Source organism: Chiloscyllium plagiosum, unplaced genomic scaffold (genome assembly GCF_037043375.1).
Source record: "Chiloscyllium plagiosum isolate Xiang-an unplaced genomic scaffold, Cpla_swu_hap1 HiC_scaffold_10, whole genome shotgun sequence".
NCBI lineage: Eukaryota > Metazoa > Chordata > Chondrichthyes > Orectolobiformes > Hemiscylliidae > Chiloscyllium > Chiloscyllium plagiosum.
This window is the reverse complement of record NW_028270148.1, coordinates 19,337,238-19,355,447: the sequence shown is the minus strand read 5'-3', so window position 1 is coordinate 19,355,447 and position 18,210 is coordinate 19,337,238. Positions and strand designations below refer to the sequence as shown.

The 18,210-nt window shown below is 41.7% G+C and overlaps 1 protein-coding gene and 1 long non-coding RNA gene across 3 annotated transcripts in view; one reads left to right on the top strand and one right to left on the bottom strand.

Annotated features, from left to right (window-relative positions):
• The window catches only part of cnsta (consortin, connexin sorting protein a), a 97,857-nt gene extending 94,329 nt beyond the window's left edge, over nucleotides 1-3,528 (bottom strand). For both annotated transcript variants that reach the window (XM_043695434.2, XM_043695433.2), the window contains exon 1: nucleotides 3,311-3,528. The gene's annotated coding sequence lies outside the window, so the exon portion shown is untranslated. The remainder of the gene's footprint in view (nucleotides 1-3,310) is intronic.
• Nucleotides 3,528-10,339, top strand: LOC122552650 (uncharacterized). The gene is made up of 3 exons (XR_015758357.1): nucleotides 3,528-3,757; nucleotides 9,854-9,889; nucleotides 9,986-10,339. It is a non-coding gene; the product is annotated as an uncharacterized LOC122552650 (long non-coding RNA).
• The last annotated feature ends 7,871 nt before the right edge of the window (nucleotides 10,340-18,210 follow it).

Sequence of the window (18,210 nt, the reverse complement as noted above, 5' to 3'; positions counted from 1 at the left end):
AAGTCAATAGTTGGGGAATAAAGTTTAAAATGGGGGCTGAAGACATTTTTATTTAATTCATTCATGAGAAGAGAGTTACTGGCTCGGCCCGCATTTAGTGCCAAACCTTAAGTGGACACAGGACAGTCAATCATATTTCTGTGGATCTGGAGCAACATGTAAGCCTGACCAGATAAATATGGCAGATATTTTTCCTAAAAAGACTAGCTCCTTGTAAATCTTTTCTGAATCCTGTTCAATTTAATAAAAACCTTCCTATTGCAGGGTAACCAGAATTGTACACAGTGCTCCAAATGTGACCGCACCAGTGCACAATCACAACATGACACCCTAATATATCTATACTCAGTGATCTAATTCAGCACTGCGCCTGCACACATCAACCAGACTGCCCCCTGCGTGACCAGCCACTGCGCCTGTACATGTCAACCAGACTGCCCCTGCGTGACCAGCCACTGCGCCTGTACATGTCAACCAGACTGCCCCTGCGTGACCAGCCACTGCGCCTGTGGAAATCAACCAGACTGCCTCTGCTTTATCAGCAACTGCACCTGTACATGTCAACCACACCATGACATTCTTCACTGGAGGGTATGAGGTTTACGTACATAGAGGTTTGAGGGCATAGATTAGGCAAATAGCAAAGGTCTTTTCCCTAGGGTTGGGAAGTTCAAACCTTAAGGGCATAATTTTAAGGTGAGAGGAGAAAGATTTAAAATGGACCTGAGGGGCAACTTTTTGACACAGAGGGTGGTTTGTATGTAGAATGAGCTGTCACGGGAAGTGCTAGATGCAGGTACAGTTACAACATTCAAAAAACATTTTGATAAGTCCATGAATAAGAAATGTTTGAAGAGATATGGGCCAAACACAGGTAAATGGGACTTTAGTTTGGGAAATTTGGTCGGCATGGACTGGTTGGACTGAAGCACCAGTTTCCATGCTGTAGGAGTCTGTGACATGAATGAACCAGATGGGCCTTTCCAATAATCAACAGTGGTTACATAGTCACCATAAGGTTAGCTTTCTTTTCACTCTAGGCTTTTATTAAATTCTATCACCACCACCTGCCATGGTTGGATTCAAAACTATGTACCAGAGTGAAATACTAAACTACTGGTGTTATTATGTCACCGCAATGATGTTAGTTTTTCCATTATACAACTGGAAGTAAATTCTACTCATTCAATATTGGATGTCAGAGTGCAATCATAGGCAACCAAAGAATCAAGAGTGGGCAGTGAACAGAATTCTGGTCGTTAGAATAACACTTACAAGCAGCTTTTATTAACCAGACAATAGCGAAAACTGGGTAAATACCCTAGCAAACTCCTGAAAGTGAGAAGCCACAACAGTAACATCTGAGGCATAAAATAACAAACACAAAATTGCCTGGGGAAAAAACCTGTTAGAGAGTTTTAGAGCTGCATAGCATGGAAACAGACCCTTCAGTCCAACTCATCCATGTCAACCAGATATCCTAAATTAATCTTTTCCTGTTCGCCAGCATTTGGCCCATTTGTCTAAACCCTTCCTATTCATATACCCAGCCAAATGCCTTTTGAATGTGATAACTGTTAAATCAAATCAAAGGCCGGCAGATGCATTAAAATTATTTTGCTAGAGGATAGAACCCATCCAGACTGCCATACGATATGAGTGATGTGGTGGTGCCAGGGTTGGATTGGGATGGGTGGCAAAGTTAAAAATCACACAACATCCAGTTATAGCCCAACAGGTTTCATGCAAACCAGTGTGGAAACAGGCCACTTGGCACAACAGGTCCACACTGACCTGCTGAAGAGTAACCCATCCAGACCCCTTCCCCTACCCTATTACTCCACATTTACCCTGATTAATGCAACTAACCTACACATCAGAGAGTAGCAGGGGCGTGGAACGCCCTGCCTGCAACAATAGTAGACTCGCCAACTTTAAGGGCATTTAAATGGTCACTGGATAAACATATGGATGAAAATGGAATAGTGTAGGATAGATGGGCTTCAGATTAGTTCCACTGGTCAGCGCAATATGGAGGGTCGAAGGGCCTATGCTGCACTGTAATGTTCTATATTCTATGCTCTATCCCTGAACACTATGGGCAATTTAGCATGGCCAATTCACCTAATGTGCCCAAATTTGGATTGCGGGAGGAAACCACACAGACTAGAATCTGAGGCTAGAATCGAACCTGGGTGCCTAGCACAGTGAAGCAACAGTGCCGCCGTTATTTAGAGTCATAGAGATGTACAGCATGGAAACAGACCCTTCGGAAAGTACACGCTTTCGGAACGCTCCTGAGTAAGGAGCAGAGCTCCGGCAGCTTATACGATATGCTTGGTGATGCAGAATTGAGGTGGAAAAAAAGAACCTTATCTTTACATAATGCTTTTCACGACCATTTAAAGGTGACCCTCTTGTGGTGCAGCGGCAGCGTCCCTGAATCGGGAGCCCATAGTCACGTCCCAGCTGCTCCAGAGAAGTGTAATAACGTCTCTCAACAAGTTGATGAGAAAAATAGATTAAAAAGACCAAATAAGTGGGTTTTTTTTCTTCTTCGACGTGCAGTCACCGATGCAATGCAAGAAACACAGCAGCTAATTTATGCACAGCAATCTTCCACAAACATCAATGCGATCGTGATCGAATGGCGTGTGTTTTTTTTTGGGGGGGGAATGCATGTTGACCGAAGGATGAATATTGGCTCAGGCACAGGGATGACACTCCTGCTCTTCTTTCGAGCACTGCCAACGTTCACCAAGATCGGAGAAAGGCCTCCTCCTCCGTCAAATCGCACCGTGCAACAGCGCAGCACTGCCCTCAGCACCACACCGGAATGTCAGCCTGGGACTTCTGCGCTCAAATCCCAGAATCGTCATGTTGACAGCTGAAAGATTTGGGATTTAAGCCTGTAGCTTTGGGTCTAACTGGATGAGAAGTCGAGGAACAGAGGCACGACAAGGGGACACACACACACGGTCTGATTCAATTAAACCATATTTGCAGAAAAATAAGAATTGCACCGATAAATGGCTCCATTTGCTGTGGCTGTAGCAATCTCATCGGACAGTAGCTGCCTGCTGACAACGTTCGCATCACAACACACACAGAAAGACAGAGGCTTGAACATCGGCCGTCGACAGGAGTCTGACTGAGCTCCTTGCGCACAGGCCAACCCTGACACGGGGAGGTAGAAATGTCGTCTCTCATCCCATTTTTCTCCCCCCACAACTCACACAAAAAAAAATGAAAACAGTAGCCATGCCACCCCACTGGAAAGAAATATATAAAAACAAGAGAAGTCTCTCACCCCGCAATGACGGTGGAAGCGGCGACAGGCGAACACCTACACTCCGTCTCCATCGCCCGCCCAGCCACCTCTCGCTCAGTCCGCCCTCCCCTCCAACGGACCCCGCACGAGCCGCACTCCGAACGCCGAGCCGTTAATGAGGAAGGAAAAGGGGACGCGCGCAGTCCTCGCCTCTGCTTGCCCACGGGCGCGCTCGAGAAGTCCGCCTCTGGCGCTTCTCTCTCCCGCTCGCAGCACTGAGCATCCGGGTCATCAACCAAGCAGCGAGTGCGCGCGTGAGCTCGAGCCCGCGCATTCACTTGCCTGTTGAAGGTAACGGCCGAAGAGTTCTCACCTGAGTGGCATTGTTCGAACACCGAGAGACCGAAGGGATGGCGGCCGTCTCCACCGATGCTACCCTCTGTCGGAAAAGGGAGCGAGGAGCAGCGTGACTCCGACCCACACTTGGTAAAAACAATGACTGCAGATGCTGGAAACCAGATACTGGGTTAGTGGTGCTGGAAGAGCACAGCAGTTCAGGCAGCATCCGAGGAGCAGTATGTTGGTCTCCTCTTCATTGTGTTGGCGCTACAGATAGGAAATCGCAGCGAGATTTCGGTTGTTTGAGCTTGTTCGGCCACTCAACAAGTTAATCTCGTGCCTTAACTCAATTGTTTATGTTTTTTGTCCTCTATTTCAGTATGGCCATTTTTGACCAGTTATAGCATCTATTTGCTTCCCATACCTAAAATATCTCTTTTACGACCGTTTCCATAACTATCACCACCCGCAAGGCATAAGTGCCTATCATCAGAGGCTAAATTTTGAGGGGTCTGTTAGAAATAAATTTGAATTAATTTAGACAAGACCACCAAAACTGGAAACAAGACAATTTATTCTACAATCTTGCAAGAAAGGGCATCAAATGCAGAAGCAAATGAGCAATGAACATTCAAACTAGTACACAGTTATACTTTTGAGCTGCGTGAGGTCACCTCTCCCGATTCTTACATTACCCAATCTTATTGTATTCTACCACTACCCAGCTGCGCTCCGCCCTTATTGCCCCCACTCAGGCGACTGACTGTGTGGAGTTTGCACATTCTCCCCGTGTCTGCGTGGGTTTCCTCCGGGTGCTCCGGTTTCCTCCCACAGTCCAAAGATGTGCACGTCACGTGAATTGGCCATGCTAAATTGCCCGTAGTTTTAGGTAAAGGGGTAAATGTAGGGGAATGGGTGGGTTACGCTTCGGCGGGTCGGTGTGGACTTGTTGGGCCGAACGGCCTGTTTCCACACTGTAAGTAATCTAATCTAATCTAATCTTTTCTCCAAGTTGGCAACCTTTCCCTTAGTAAGTGCTGACATAAGGCTAAACTTGTATCTTGATGTTCTTTTACTTTGCTTGTAACACCTTCCATTGTTCATAGGTACATTCCATTCCTGAACATACGTTTTGACAATGTATCTCTTCTTGCCTAGTTTATGCGTTTCAGCTATCTCAGCTATTTGGCTGAGACTAAATTATTTAAAACATTATGATGAAAGAAATTATTTGCTTTAATAATTCTGCACTAAAGTTAGTATTCAATTATCCACAATTATACATTAAAGATAAAGATACATTTCCCTAATGCTTGCCTCACTGATATTTTTCCCTGTACCCCTTTTCTGCACATACACACTCTTGCAAACACAACACACTTCCCCATTTCTTACAGGGTCCACTCAACATCAAGCTATGCCAACCAGGAGACTCTGCTGATCTTACCATTTGTAAGAAACATAATGGACATGATCAACCATAAAGTCCCAAAGCAGCACTCAAACCAAGCTAGTGTGCTTCCAATTAAGCCTGTTGGACTATATCCTGGTTTGTGTGATTTTTAACTCAAACCTGAAGCTTCAGGCCCAGAGGCAGAGACACAATCCACTGTGCTATAAGACCTCCCAGTTCTAGCAGAGGTGACTAATTCATGATCATGCCAGTGACAGTACCATGCCCAATATTGCTATCAGCTTAACAAAATTTGGGCATGAAATGATTTGCAATAAATAGATTAGAATACTTACAGTGTGGAAACAGGCCCTTCAGCCCAACAAGTCCACAACCATTCCCCTACACGCAATTTAGCATGGCCAATTCACCTAACTTGCACATATTTTTGGACTGTGGGAGGAAACCAGAGCAAACCACACAGTCAGTCACCTGAGGTGGGAATTGAATCCAGGTCTCTGGCACTGTGAGGCAGCAGTGCTAACCACTGTGCCACCATTAGTCTGGAATATCTTAAATCTTTGAGAAAGCATGCAGTCACTTTTTTTCCCCATTGTACTGTACAGTCTATTTAATGTTAAAAATCACACAACACAGGTTATTGTCCAACAGGTTAATTTGGAAGGACAAGCTTTCAGAGCGCTGCTCCTTCATCAGGTAGCTAGTGGAGCAGGCTCATAGGACACAGAATTTAGAGTAAAAGATAAAAGATACACCTAACACAATGTATTGAATAAACCTAGATTGCTGTTAAGTCTTTAATCACTTAGAATGCCGCTTTTGGTTCATTAATATGTTACGTCCAATTCACATTCCCACCATAACCTAAGTTTTTATTTAAAAAGTGACATCTTAGCTCAGACAATGCACTAAAGATGTGTATCTCAAATTGGAGTCAGACTGGTTCTATTTCCAAAGTAGGAATTTATAAAATGCCACCTGGACTGACTGTCTACAGAGTGTGTGCTTTTTGAACAAAATTGAATGTATCTGCAAATGCAAATCCACTCATAGACTTATGTGTGTGTGTGAAAGAGAGAGAGGGGGAGTGTGTATATGTATGCGTGTGAGAGTGAGTGTGTGCTTGATAGAGTGTGTCTGTGAGTATGACGGAGTATATGCCTGTCAGAGGGTGTGTGTCCGAGTGTGGGGGTGTGTGTGTCTGAGAGCGTGTGTATAAGAGAGGGTCTGTGTGAGTGTTTAGTGTAGTGGGGTCACCTGTAATGTGACATGAACCAAGATCCTGGTTGAGGCTATCCTCATGGGTACCAAACTTGGCTATCAGCCTCTGCTTGGTGTCTCTGCATTGTTGCATATCCCGAAGTCAGTTCTTGGAGAATGGTTACCCAAAGATCCAAAGCCAAACGTCCTTGACCGCTGAAGTGTTCCCCGACTGGGAGGGAACATCCCTGTCTGGTGATTGTTGCATGGTGTCCATTCATCCATTGTCGTAGCGTCTGCTTGGTCTTGCCAATGTATCATGCCTCGTGGAATCCTTGCCTGCAGAGTATGAGATAGACAACCGATAGTGTACCCTTTGTTGTCCAGTACTTCCTGGAAGCAGAGAAACTGCACCATATTCTTCGCAGCCTGCAACACTTATCGATGAGGATGAGCACCTCGCCAAGATCTTCCTGACGCTTCCACTTCTCGCCTTTGAACAACCGCCAAACCTTAAACAGACCATTGTTCGCAGCATACTGCCCAGCCTTCAGGACAACATCAACCACAATGCCATTTCACCCTGTCATGGCAACCATTGCGAGATGTGTCAGAGTGTCAACATGGATATTACCATTACATGTGAGGACACCAGCCACCACGTGCTCGGCAGGTATTCATGTGACTTGGCTGAATCCCATGTCTGTCTCCTGAGGAGGTCATTACTGTTTCTCACTGTAGCATGTTGGAACTGGCGATCAATGCGTCGAGCATCGTATCCTGTTCTTATGAGGGCATTCTTCAGCACCATCAGGTGTCCATCGCGTTCCTCCTCATCTGAACAGGTCCTGTCCATGCATTGGAAATAGAACCAGTCTGACTCCAGGTTGGGATACAGACAGATTCTAACCTCACATCTTTAATGTATTGTCTGAGCTGAGATGTCACTTTTTTTTTACAAAATCTTAAGTTATCTTGGGAACATGACTTGAGAGAAGTTCTGGGATTTACATATTAATGAATCAAACCAGCAATCCCATTCTAAATAATTAAAGACTTGACAGCAATCTAGGTTTGTTCAATACATCGCATCGGTTGAATGACACTTTGGTCTTTTACTATAAAGTCTGTGTCCTATGATTCTGCCCCACGAGCTACCTGACAAAGGAGCAGTGATCCGAAAGCTTGTACTTCCAAATTAACCTGTTGGATTATAACCTAGTGTTGTGTGACGTTTATCTTTGTCCATCGCAGTCCAACACTGGAAACTCCATGTCAGTCTATTTAAGCTTTTGTGTCACTTCAGCCCAGTTGATAGCATTCTTACCAGTGAGTCAAAAAGTTTTATGTAATAGCAAGTTTTGAGAAGATTTGTAGCTCAGGTTGAGGTTCTGGATGTAAGTTTGCTTGCTGAGCTGGAAGGTTCATTTCCAGACGTTTCATCACCCTACTAGGTAACATCTTCAGTGGGCCTCCAGGCAAAGCACTGTGCATGATTCCTGCTTTCTATTTATATGTATGGGTTTCTTTGGGTTGGTGATGTTATTTCCTGTGGTGATGTCATTTCCTGTTCTTTTTCTTAGGGGATGGTAAATGGGGTCTAACACGATGTATTTGTTGGTAGAGTTACGATTGGAATGCCATGATTCTAGGAATTCTCGTGCGTGTCTCTGTTTGGCTTATCCTAAGATGGATGTGTTGTCCCAGTCGAAGTGGTGTCCTTCCTTATCTATATGTAAGGATTTTAGTGAGAGAGAGTCATGTCGTTTGTGGCTAGTTGGTGTTCATGTATCCTGATGGCTAGTTTCCTGCCTGCTTGTCCAATGTAGTGTTTGTTACAGTTCTTGCATGGTATTTTGTAAATGACATTAGTTTCGCTTGTTGACTGTATAGGGTCTTTCAAGTTCATTAGCTGCTGTTTTAGTGTGTTGGTGAGTTTGTGGGCTACCATGATGTCAAGGGGTCTGAGTAGTCTGACAGTCATTTCCAAGAGGTCTTTGGTGTAGGGGAGAGTGGCTAGGGTTTCTGGACGTGTTTTGTCTACTTGTTTCGGTTGCAAGAACCATGCAAGAACTGTAACAAACACTACATTGGACAAACAGGCAGAAAACTAGCCACCAAGATACATGAACACTAACTAGCCACAAAATGACATGACCCTGTCTCACTTCAACTGGGACAACACATCCATCCTAGGACAAGTCAAACAGAAACACGCATGAGAATTCCTAGAAGCATAGCATTCCAACCGGATCTCTATCAACAAACACATTGACTTGGATCTCATTTACCACCCACTGAGAAAAAGAACAGGAAATGACATCACCAACCCAAGGAAACCCAAACATATAAATAGAAAGCAGGAATCATGTACAGTGCTTTGCCTGGAGGCCCACTGAAGATGTTACCTAGTAGGGTGACGAAACATCTGGAAATGAACCTTCCAGCAAGCAAACCTACATTCGTAATCGTTTGGTTCTCACAGTTAAAAATAATTACATTTGTGGAATCAAAAACACTGGAACTTCACCAAACATATTTTGTTCAGCTCTCCATATGACTTGTGGATTGGCGGACAAATACATTGTTACTCAGCACATGACTGCAGTATGACAGTCAATGTGACACCTCAAGATATAGTTGCATAACAATTAGCTCCAACCTCTTCACACATAACATAACAAAGTAACAGTGAGTTTAAACTCATGCCAAAACCTTAACACGTACTGAATGAGAGCTACACTTTGGGAGAAATGCAATTCTTCACATTCAACATTAAACTGAGCTGCTGTTCAGGAGTAACTATTAAAGAGCACATTATACTATCCATCTCATAAATCAGCACAGCCATCATGTACTAAATATTTATATCTCATTTTCAAGAAGGAAGAGTTTCTTTAAACTCTTAGTGGGTCAGCAGCTGATGGAATTTTTTTTCCCAAGAAAACAGTAGAAGCAGAGACATTTAATTTCTTCAAGGCTGAGTTGGATAGATTTTTCATAGACAAGACAGTCAAAGGTTATTGGGGAATGGCATACAGAAAACTGAAGCTGAAGCCACAATCAGATCAGCCATGACCAATTGAATGGCAAAGCAGGTTTGAAGGCTGGAAAGGCCAATTCCCGCTCCCAAGTCCTATGTTCCAATTAGGTCATGCTTCAAATATTGTGAAACAATTCTGCAAGATTCTGAGAATTATGTTAAGGCTGTGGATTGTATTAAAACAAGACTTCATTGCTGTTTTCTTGAAGGTAAATCAAATCAATCAGGAAAATTTTAATTAATTATTTGATAATAAGATAGTGCCTTTCCCACTTCCCAAGGAGTTGGGCCTTCTTGAATTCCTGATGGTGACCAACAGTAAAGAAGAAATTATGGCACACGGCCAAGTAAAGATGTTGTACCCAGTTCACAGCATTTGTTGATTTTAATGCCTTTCCATCTCCCAATAACTATGGCCTCGGTTGTGATGGAAACTACAATGATATTATCCCTGAACATAAATCTGGTAGAAATATGCATCATTCCAGAATTTACCTACAAAAATGTTGGTGCATTTAATGGTGTGTAAATTCACAATTGTATCTGGGATTGACATGCCCGACAAATCTTCTCTTTCTTTTCATAGAGAAATGTTTGGCCTTCAACAGGATTTACTGCTAAGGTAAGGTTGAGGTATCATTGCCACAATCCTACACCCTGTAATGTAAAATTTTAGAGTTTGTCAGTTTAATTTGTAAATTTCATTTTGTTTTGCTAGGATCCATTGACCTCCAGTCGCAGCACACATCATATTGATTCTCCATTTTTACACTTTAGAGGGTAGCATGAATTGTACCTGTTGCACCGTTTTAACTTTTGCGATGAGAGAAATGAACAGAGACTGATAACTAATGTCACTTTTAGCTCTCTATCAGGAGGAATGCCCCAGCTCCCTGCTTGGACCCAAATGAAGTAGAAGTATAAAGAGCCCTGGGTAATATACGTTGATTGATCGTTTAAAACCACAGCCATGCAACATACACTCCTAATTTTACTTTGATGGATACAACACTCTCCTGTCTCTTTCTCAATGTTTATTGTAAAACTTTCTTCAGAAAATACAGAATTTTCACAGGTTTGTCTTTTGTTTGCCACGTTCATCCATTGTTACTTATTAATGCAATTCAGTTTCAGTTTGGGAAGCTAGAACTAACTGAAATTTTGAAAGCATCATTAGACTCCATGAACACACTGAAGCCATTCAAAAACAGCATGTTTTTTGACATGATCAGTTTATGATAACTGGTACTGTAAAGAGTTATACAAATAATTAAAGCAGCTGTACAAACAATTGAAATAACTTGACAACAGAAACAGAAGCAGGGTATATGATCTCCCAAGCTCATTCTGCTGGTCCTTAAATCATGGCCAGTGATTTACCTCAACTCCACATTCCTTTCCAAACCCTGACTGAAAAAAAATCAATCAGTCCTGAATAGACCTAACAACCAAACATTTACAAGTCTCTTGGTATTTAGAATTCCAAAGGTTCTTAACCACCTGAATGAAGAAATATCTAATTTCAGGTTGAAATGGCCAACCCCTTATTGTTGAATACAGTTGAATATGTCAAGCATCACAACCTCATCAGAAAGAAGACAATATGCTGATATTTGTTTGTGGGTTGCGTGGTGTTTCCTTGACATCTCTGCCAATCATGTATGGGTTACGATGATGTAAAATGAACTGTTCTCAGAGATTTTGATGCATTTTCTGAAAAGTACAGGCAGAAATACAAGAAACACATGAAACTTCTTTCAGATGAATGGTTATTCAGATCCAAGATAAGGCAGAATTATGAAAGCCTTTGGTAGCAATGCTCAACTTTCTGGAAATAGTTTTAAAAAACTAGAAGCTATACTTACATGCAGGTAGTTCCATGGTCGTAAACACAGATTAGCAGCCACACTAGTTTGGTCACATTGTTCACAGCTAAGTCATTTAGTGAGCCAGTTATTCACACCACTCCTGGTTAAAAGGCCAGAAAGTGGGCAGAAGAGAGCAAAACAAACAACTACTCATTTCAGAAATCTTGCAATTAAGGCATACCAGCTTGGAATAACAAAACTGTTTGCTGCTAAAGGTGATGGAGGGAGATTGCCCCTTTACCTTCATACATTCTTGGTGAATATTACACACAAGATGAAATTCTGGGATGAAAATTGCTCATTCACAATTGTATATGACACCCTGATGAAGGCCCATCACTGTGATGCCACCTAAATTTGAGAACTAAAAGTTTGAGGATTGATGACCACAAAGGTTATGACCAGAGTTTGCCTGGAATATTTTGGTTTCTAGGGTTCAAGGAAGTAGGAGCCTATTTATCCATTTAATCATGAAATCACATGGAAATGAAGGAGCGTTATAGACAGACAGCTTGGGAAAGAATGTTCATATCTAATTCTGCTTAAAAGATCCGAGCTTTCCAGAAATTAGAGATAACAAGTCAACAGAATGTTGTGAACTAATTAGTGAATTGTATTAAAATATATACAAATTGGCAGAAGTTTGGAGTGTGTTATGATGTGTGGTTGGTTGAAATTCTAAGGAGAAAATGTTACCTGGATTTTATCTAAAAGCATGTTACTTCGACTATAAAACAAAATGATCAGGACTTGCAGTTTTGGCTTTGAGCACTGCAAAATCAGGAGGGAGAACAACAATCATTACACCATGTGATTCTTGAGGCTTCTCAATGCAGAGACACCTGAACTGAACATGAGAGGAGCTAGAGAAGGGGGTAGCTTGCCACACTAAATATGAAAGTTCGGGTTAGGCAGACAGAAAATTCATGTCTCACAGGCTAAATCTAAGAACATGTCAGAACCTGAGGTCCATGTGTCCTGCCATCCAGGTGTTTGGGAAGCTGATTGGCTTGGTAGATTGCACAACATGGAACAACATCATTGTTTCTCAGAGGAGAACTAGGAAATCCTTATGATATACCATTCATTGGGACAACAGTGAACCATCTATCCTGCTGGTAAAATGAGTTTTGTCGAACTTAGACGTTTCCATCCATAATGTCTCAAAAAAACACAAGGACAATTTAGATGTCAGGATATACACTGCACCCCAATAAGTAGAATTTATTAATTACACTTCTGTAAGAGAGTTTGGGACTTTCCCTGCATTAAAGACACCATATAAACAGGTTGACTGTTGATGAACAGTGATTGAACTAGAATGCACAGGGCATATTTTGTTCCATCAACCTCAGCAATTTCAGAAGTGAAATTTCTCATTACACTGGAATAACTTGAGTATTTTTAGGGTTGGAAAATGAGGGAGATAGACATCAAAAAGTAAGAAATTCAGATCAAGTGACCAAAGACATGTTGGCAACAAACGTAAGCGTGTTATTGAAACAAAAAGGCATTCATACATATAAGGTTATAACTGAACATCTACCCTCTACCCAACAATGGGAGGTCATGTGGCACAATGGGCAGCATTCCTGCTTGAGCAAGAAGCTTGGGATTTAGAGTACATTCCATGCCGATGACCAAGGAAGATGCATTTGGAACATGTAACATGATCAAACAGATTGAGCCTCAACTTGTGTATTCTTCCAACACATGCCAATAGCAGTTACGAGGATCACTGAGACATTCCTGGTCAGCCACATGATGGAAAAAATATTGCAGCCCCTACCATCACAATGCGTTGCTGTAGACTACATTGGAACAGGAGTAGGCTATTCAATGAGATCGTGGCTGACCTGAGGCCGAGGTCCATAAACCTGTCTTTGGCCAATATCCCTTAATACCTTTGCATGACAAAAAAATATATCTTAGATTTAAAATTAACTGATCAGGCATCCACTGCCATTTATGGAAGAGTGTTCCAAACATCTGTCACCTTTTTTGTGTAGAAGTGCTTGGTCAGATCACTCCTGAACAGTCTGGACTTAATTCTCAGATTTTACCCCAGTTCTAGAATTGCCAATCAGTGGAAAAAGTTTGTCTGCATCTGCCCTGTCTTTTCTTGTTAATATCTTGAAGACTTAGATTAGATCACCATTTAACCTCTAAATTCTGGAGAAAACAGGCTAATTTGTATAATCTCTTCTCATAACTTAATCCCTGAAATCCTTAGCTCATTCTTGTAAACCTACATTTTACTCCCTCCAAGACCATTTTTTCCTTCCCAAGTGTGGTGCCCAAATTTGTTCACAGTACTCCAAGTGGGTTCGAACTGGGGCTTTATATAAGTGCAGTATAACTTGTGCATCCTTATACTCTAGTCCTCTAGATACAAAGTCCAGCATACCATTAGCTTTCTTGATTATTTTCTACACCAGATCATGTCATTTTAAAGATATATGCACCTGAACCCCAAGTCTCTCGGACTGTATTTAACTTCATACCATCCAGAAAGTACCCTTATCTATCCTTTCTCAATCCAAAATTGATATCTCTTACACTTCCTTACAAAGAACTCTGGTGCAGTTATGCCCATTCACCTAGCATAAAAATGACAAAGGGATATTGACAGACAATCATCTAGACTGTCTACAGTGCTGCCTAACTTTGGGTATGATTTTCTGCCATTATCTGAGTTGTTAATAAATAATGTGAATAACTAAGGCTTTAACATGGATCCAGGGGGACACCACTGATCACATCCTGCCAATTTGAGTATCTACCCATTATTCTACTGTCACCTGCCACTCACTACTCAAACTAATTTCCCAGCCACATCAGTACTTTGCCCTCAATTCCATGGGCTTCTACCTTAGTTTCATATATGGGACATAATGAAATGCCTTCTGGAAATTCATATGAACAACATCCACAGACATACCACTGTTCACTACCTGAGTCACCTCTTCCAAAAAATGGAATTTGTCAGGCATGATCTACCAGACATGAATCCAGGGAACTCCAAAAGATTGGAGTTAGGGTGTCCTCAATGTGCTCCCTGACTTCCTTAACACCCTTGGACAGAAACTGTCAGGTCCTGGGGATTTGTCACCACTTATTTCCATTAATTTCATTATTACCCCTCTTTTACTTACATTCATTTTATTTCATCCCTGTCCTTAATCCACTATTAATTCCTTGGGACTTACACCAAACTATCCTCCTTTTCTACCATAAATATGGAGGTAATTATTCAATACTCTCCCATAGTCATTGGTTATATCCCTACTTTAGGCAGCCGACTTTGCTCCTGATCACCCTTTATGTAACCATAAGTGTTTGTTATCACAGCAACTTGAATGCTGAATGAAATGTAACACACCACCAACCAATAAAGAAAACCATCAAGCAATCTCTTTACATTAGTCACTAATGTTTGTTCATTCTGTAATCCAATATAGCAGTTTTACATCCTTCATTTAAGATATTTAAATTTATATTGTTAACTTTTCTCATGCACTGTGTTAATTCATAAGCCCTATTTTTCTTTCCCTTTGAAATTGTAGTCTGTGATATGTCATCTGTTTATAAATTAGACAGAGAACTAAAATGTTTTGCTGGATCCACATTAGCTTTCCAACTTGGTACTGTCATTCTTTGGCAGCTGAAGTTGCCCTTGTGGTTTTACCTTTTCTGGCTGCACAGAAACTTATGAATACTAGAAGTATTAGCAAATATACACATGAAAACAGTCCTTTGTGTTAATAGTATGTGGCAACCAATATTAAAGAGTTGAAAGTGGAGTCGCAGGTAGATAGGATAGTAAAGAAGATAGTAAAGCGTTTGGTATGCTTTCCTTTATTGGTCAGAGTATTGAGTACAGGAGTTGGGAGGTCATGTTGCGGCTGTACAGGACATTGGTTAGGCCACTGTTGGAATATTGCGTGCAATTCTGGTCTCCTTCCTATCGGAAAGATGTTTTGAAACTTGAAAGGGTTCAGAAAAGATTTACAAGGATGTTGCCAGGGTTGGAGGATTTGAGCTATAGGGAGAAGTTGAATAGGCTGGGGCTGTTTTCCCTGGAGCGTCGGAGGCTGAGGGGTGAACATATATAGGTTTATAAAATCATGAGGGGCATGGATAGGATAAATAGATAAAGTCTTTTCCCTGGAGAGGGGGAGTCCAGAATTAGAGGGCATAGGTTTCGGGTGAGAGGGGAAAGATATAAAAGAGACCCAAGGAGCAACCTTTTCATGCAGAGGGTGGTACGTGTATGGAATGAGCTGCCAGAGGATGTGGTGGAGGCTGGTACAATTTCAACATTTAAAAGGCATCTGGATGGGTATATGAATTGGAAGGGTTTGGAGGGATATGGGCCAGGTGCTGGCAGGTGGGACTAGATTGGATGGGATATCTAGTCAGCATGGATAAGTTGGACCGAAAGGTCTGTTTCCGTGCTGTACATCTCTATGACTCTATGTAACGTTTGTCTATATTGAATAAAAATTTGAATTATTATAAATATTGAAGTTAAATTAAAAATGACATTTCAGTTTCCAACAAGCTGAGATATTATTTGGTTTACTTAAGGCATTATTTACTGCTCCATGGTTTCTTTCTAAATAGAAATTCTAAATGGCGTTCACTATTAAACATTACCAACAGAACAGCACCATGATGTAGTATAAATGAGATTTTAGTTGAACATACCAGATTTGCTGTATCAAAACTAAATTTATGAAGAAATAACTGGAGTAGTCAACATGCAGTCTTTCAGTCACATTCCATTGTCAACTTTCCACATTAAAATTGGTACTATTTTTTTCTATGCCTGCCTTTCCAGTGTTTACAAGAATTTGTATTGCTTTAATATAAGATAGTATCTGTTCTTTGATTTGTTACATAAATACAAGGGTTTAAAAGCAAAGTCTATAGACGCTGGAGATCTGAAATAAAAACAAAGTGCTGGAGAAATTCAAGACGTCTGGCAGCATCCTTAAAGAGAGAGACAGTTAACATTTCTAGTTCAGTACAACTCCTTCAGAAATCTGTTTTCTATTATGTCAACAAATCCAAAAATTACTTTGCAATGTAATCCTCTAAGGCAAGCTACCAATAATATTTTACAAATGATAATGCTAGAAAAACTGAATGGCCTGAAAGTTGATAAATAACCTGGACCAGATGGACTACACCCCAGAGTTCTAAAGGAGGCAGCTGAAGAGATAGTGGAAGCATTCATGGTGATCTTTCAGGATTGCTAGAGTCAGGGAAGTTCCTAGAGGACTGGAAAATCACTAACATGACACCTCCATTAAAAAAGGGAGGAAGACAAAAGACAGAAAATTACAGGCTGATTTGCCTAACCTCGGTTGTGGGTAAGAGTTTGGAGTCCATTGTGAAGGATGAGATTTCTGAATACTTGGAAGTGTATGGTAAAATAGGACAAAGTCAGCTTGGTTTCATCAAGGGGAAGTCATGCCTGACAAATCTGCTAGAATTCTTTGAGCAAGTTAGACCAAAGACAGCCAATTAATGTTATCTATTTGGACTTTAAGAAGGCCTTTGACAAGGTCCTGCACAGGAGACTGCTGAGTAAGATAAGGGTAAATGGTGTTAGAAGCAAGGTGCAAGTATGGATAGAAGATTGGCTGTCTAACAGAAAGTAGAAAGTGGGGATAAAAGGGTCCTTCTCAGAATGGCAGCCAGTGACAAGTGGTGTTCCGCAAGGTTGTGTTGGGATCACACCTTTTCACTTTACACATTGTTAATCTAGATGAACCAACTGAGGGCATTCTGGCTAAGTTTGCAGATGATACAAAGATAGGTAGAAGGACAGGTAGTATTGAGGAGGCAGGGAGGCTGCAGAAGGATTTGGACAGGTTAGGAGAGTGGGCAAAGAAGTGGCAGATGGAGTACAACATGAGGTCATGCACTTTGGTAGGAAGAATAGAGGCATAGACTTTTCTAAATGGGAAAACAAATTCAGAAATCTGATGTGCGAAGAGACTTGGGAGTTCTAGTGTAGGATTCTCTTAAAGTAAACTTGCAGGTTGAGTCAGTAGTGAGGAAGGCAAATGCAATGATCACATTATTGGATACAGAACCTGCTCAAAGTTAGAAGACAGGGTGGTAGTGGAGAGTTGTTTTTCACACTGGAGGCCTGTGACCAGTGGAGTGCCACAAGGATCGGTGCTGGGTCCTCTACTTTTTGTCATTTAAATAAATGATTTGGATGTGACCATGAGGTACAGTTAGTAAGTTTGCAGAGGACACCAAAATTGGAGGTGCAGTGGACAGCGAAGAGGGTTACCTCAGATTACAACAGGATCTTGACCAGATGGGCCAATGGGCTGAGAAGTGGCAGATGGAGTTTAATTCAGATAAATGTCAGGTGCTGCATTTTGGGAAAGCAAATCTTAGCAGGACTAATACACTTAATGGTAAGCTCCTAGGGAGTATTGCTGAACAAAGAGACCTCGAAGTGCAGGCTCATAGCTCCTTGAAAGTGGAGTCGCAGGTAGATAGGATAGTGAAGAAGGCGTTTGGTATGCTTTCCTTTATTGGTCAGAGTATTGAGTACAGGAGTTGGGAGGTCATGTTGCGGCTGTACAGGACATTGGTTAGGCCACTGTCGGAATATTGCGTGCAATTCTAGTCTCCTTCCTAGCGGAAAGATGTTGTGAAACTTGAAAGGGTTCAGAAAAGATTTACAAGGATGTTGCCAGGGTTGGAGGATTTGAGCTATGGGGAGAAGTTGAATAGGCTAGGGCTGTTTTCCCTGGAGCATTGGTGGCTGAGGGGTGAACATATATAGGTTTATAAAATCATGAGGGGCATGGATAGGATAAATAGATAAAGTCTTTTCCCTGGAGAGGGGGAGTCCAGAATTAGAGGGCATAGGTTTCGGGTGAGAGGGGAAAGATATAAAAGAGACCCAAGGAGCAACCTTTTCATGCAGAGGGTGGTACGTGTATGGAATGAGCTGCCAGAGGATGTGGTGGAGGCTGGTACAATTTCAACATTTAAAAGGCATCTGGATGGGTATATGAATTGGAAGGGTTTGGAGGGATAT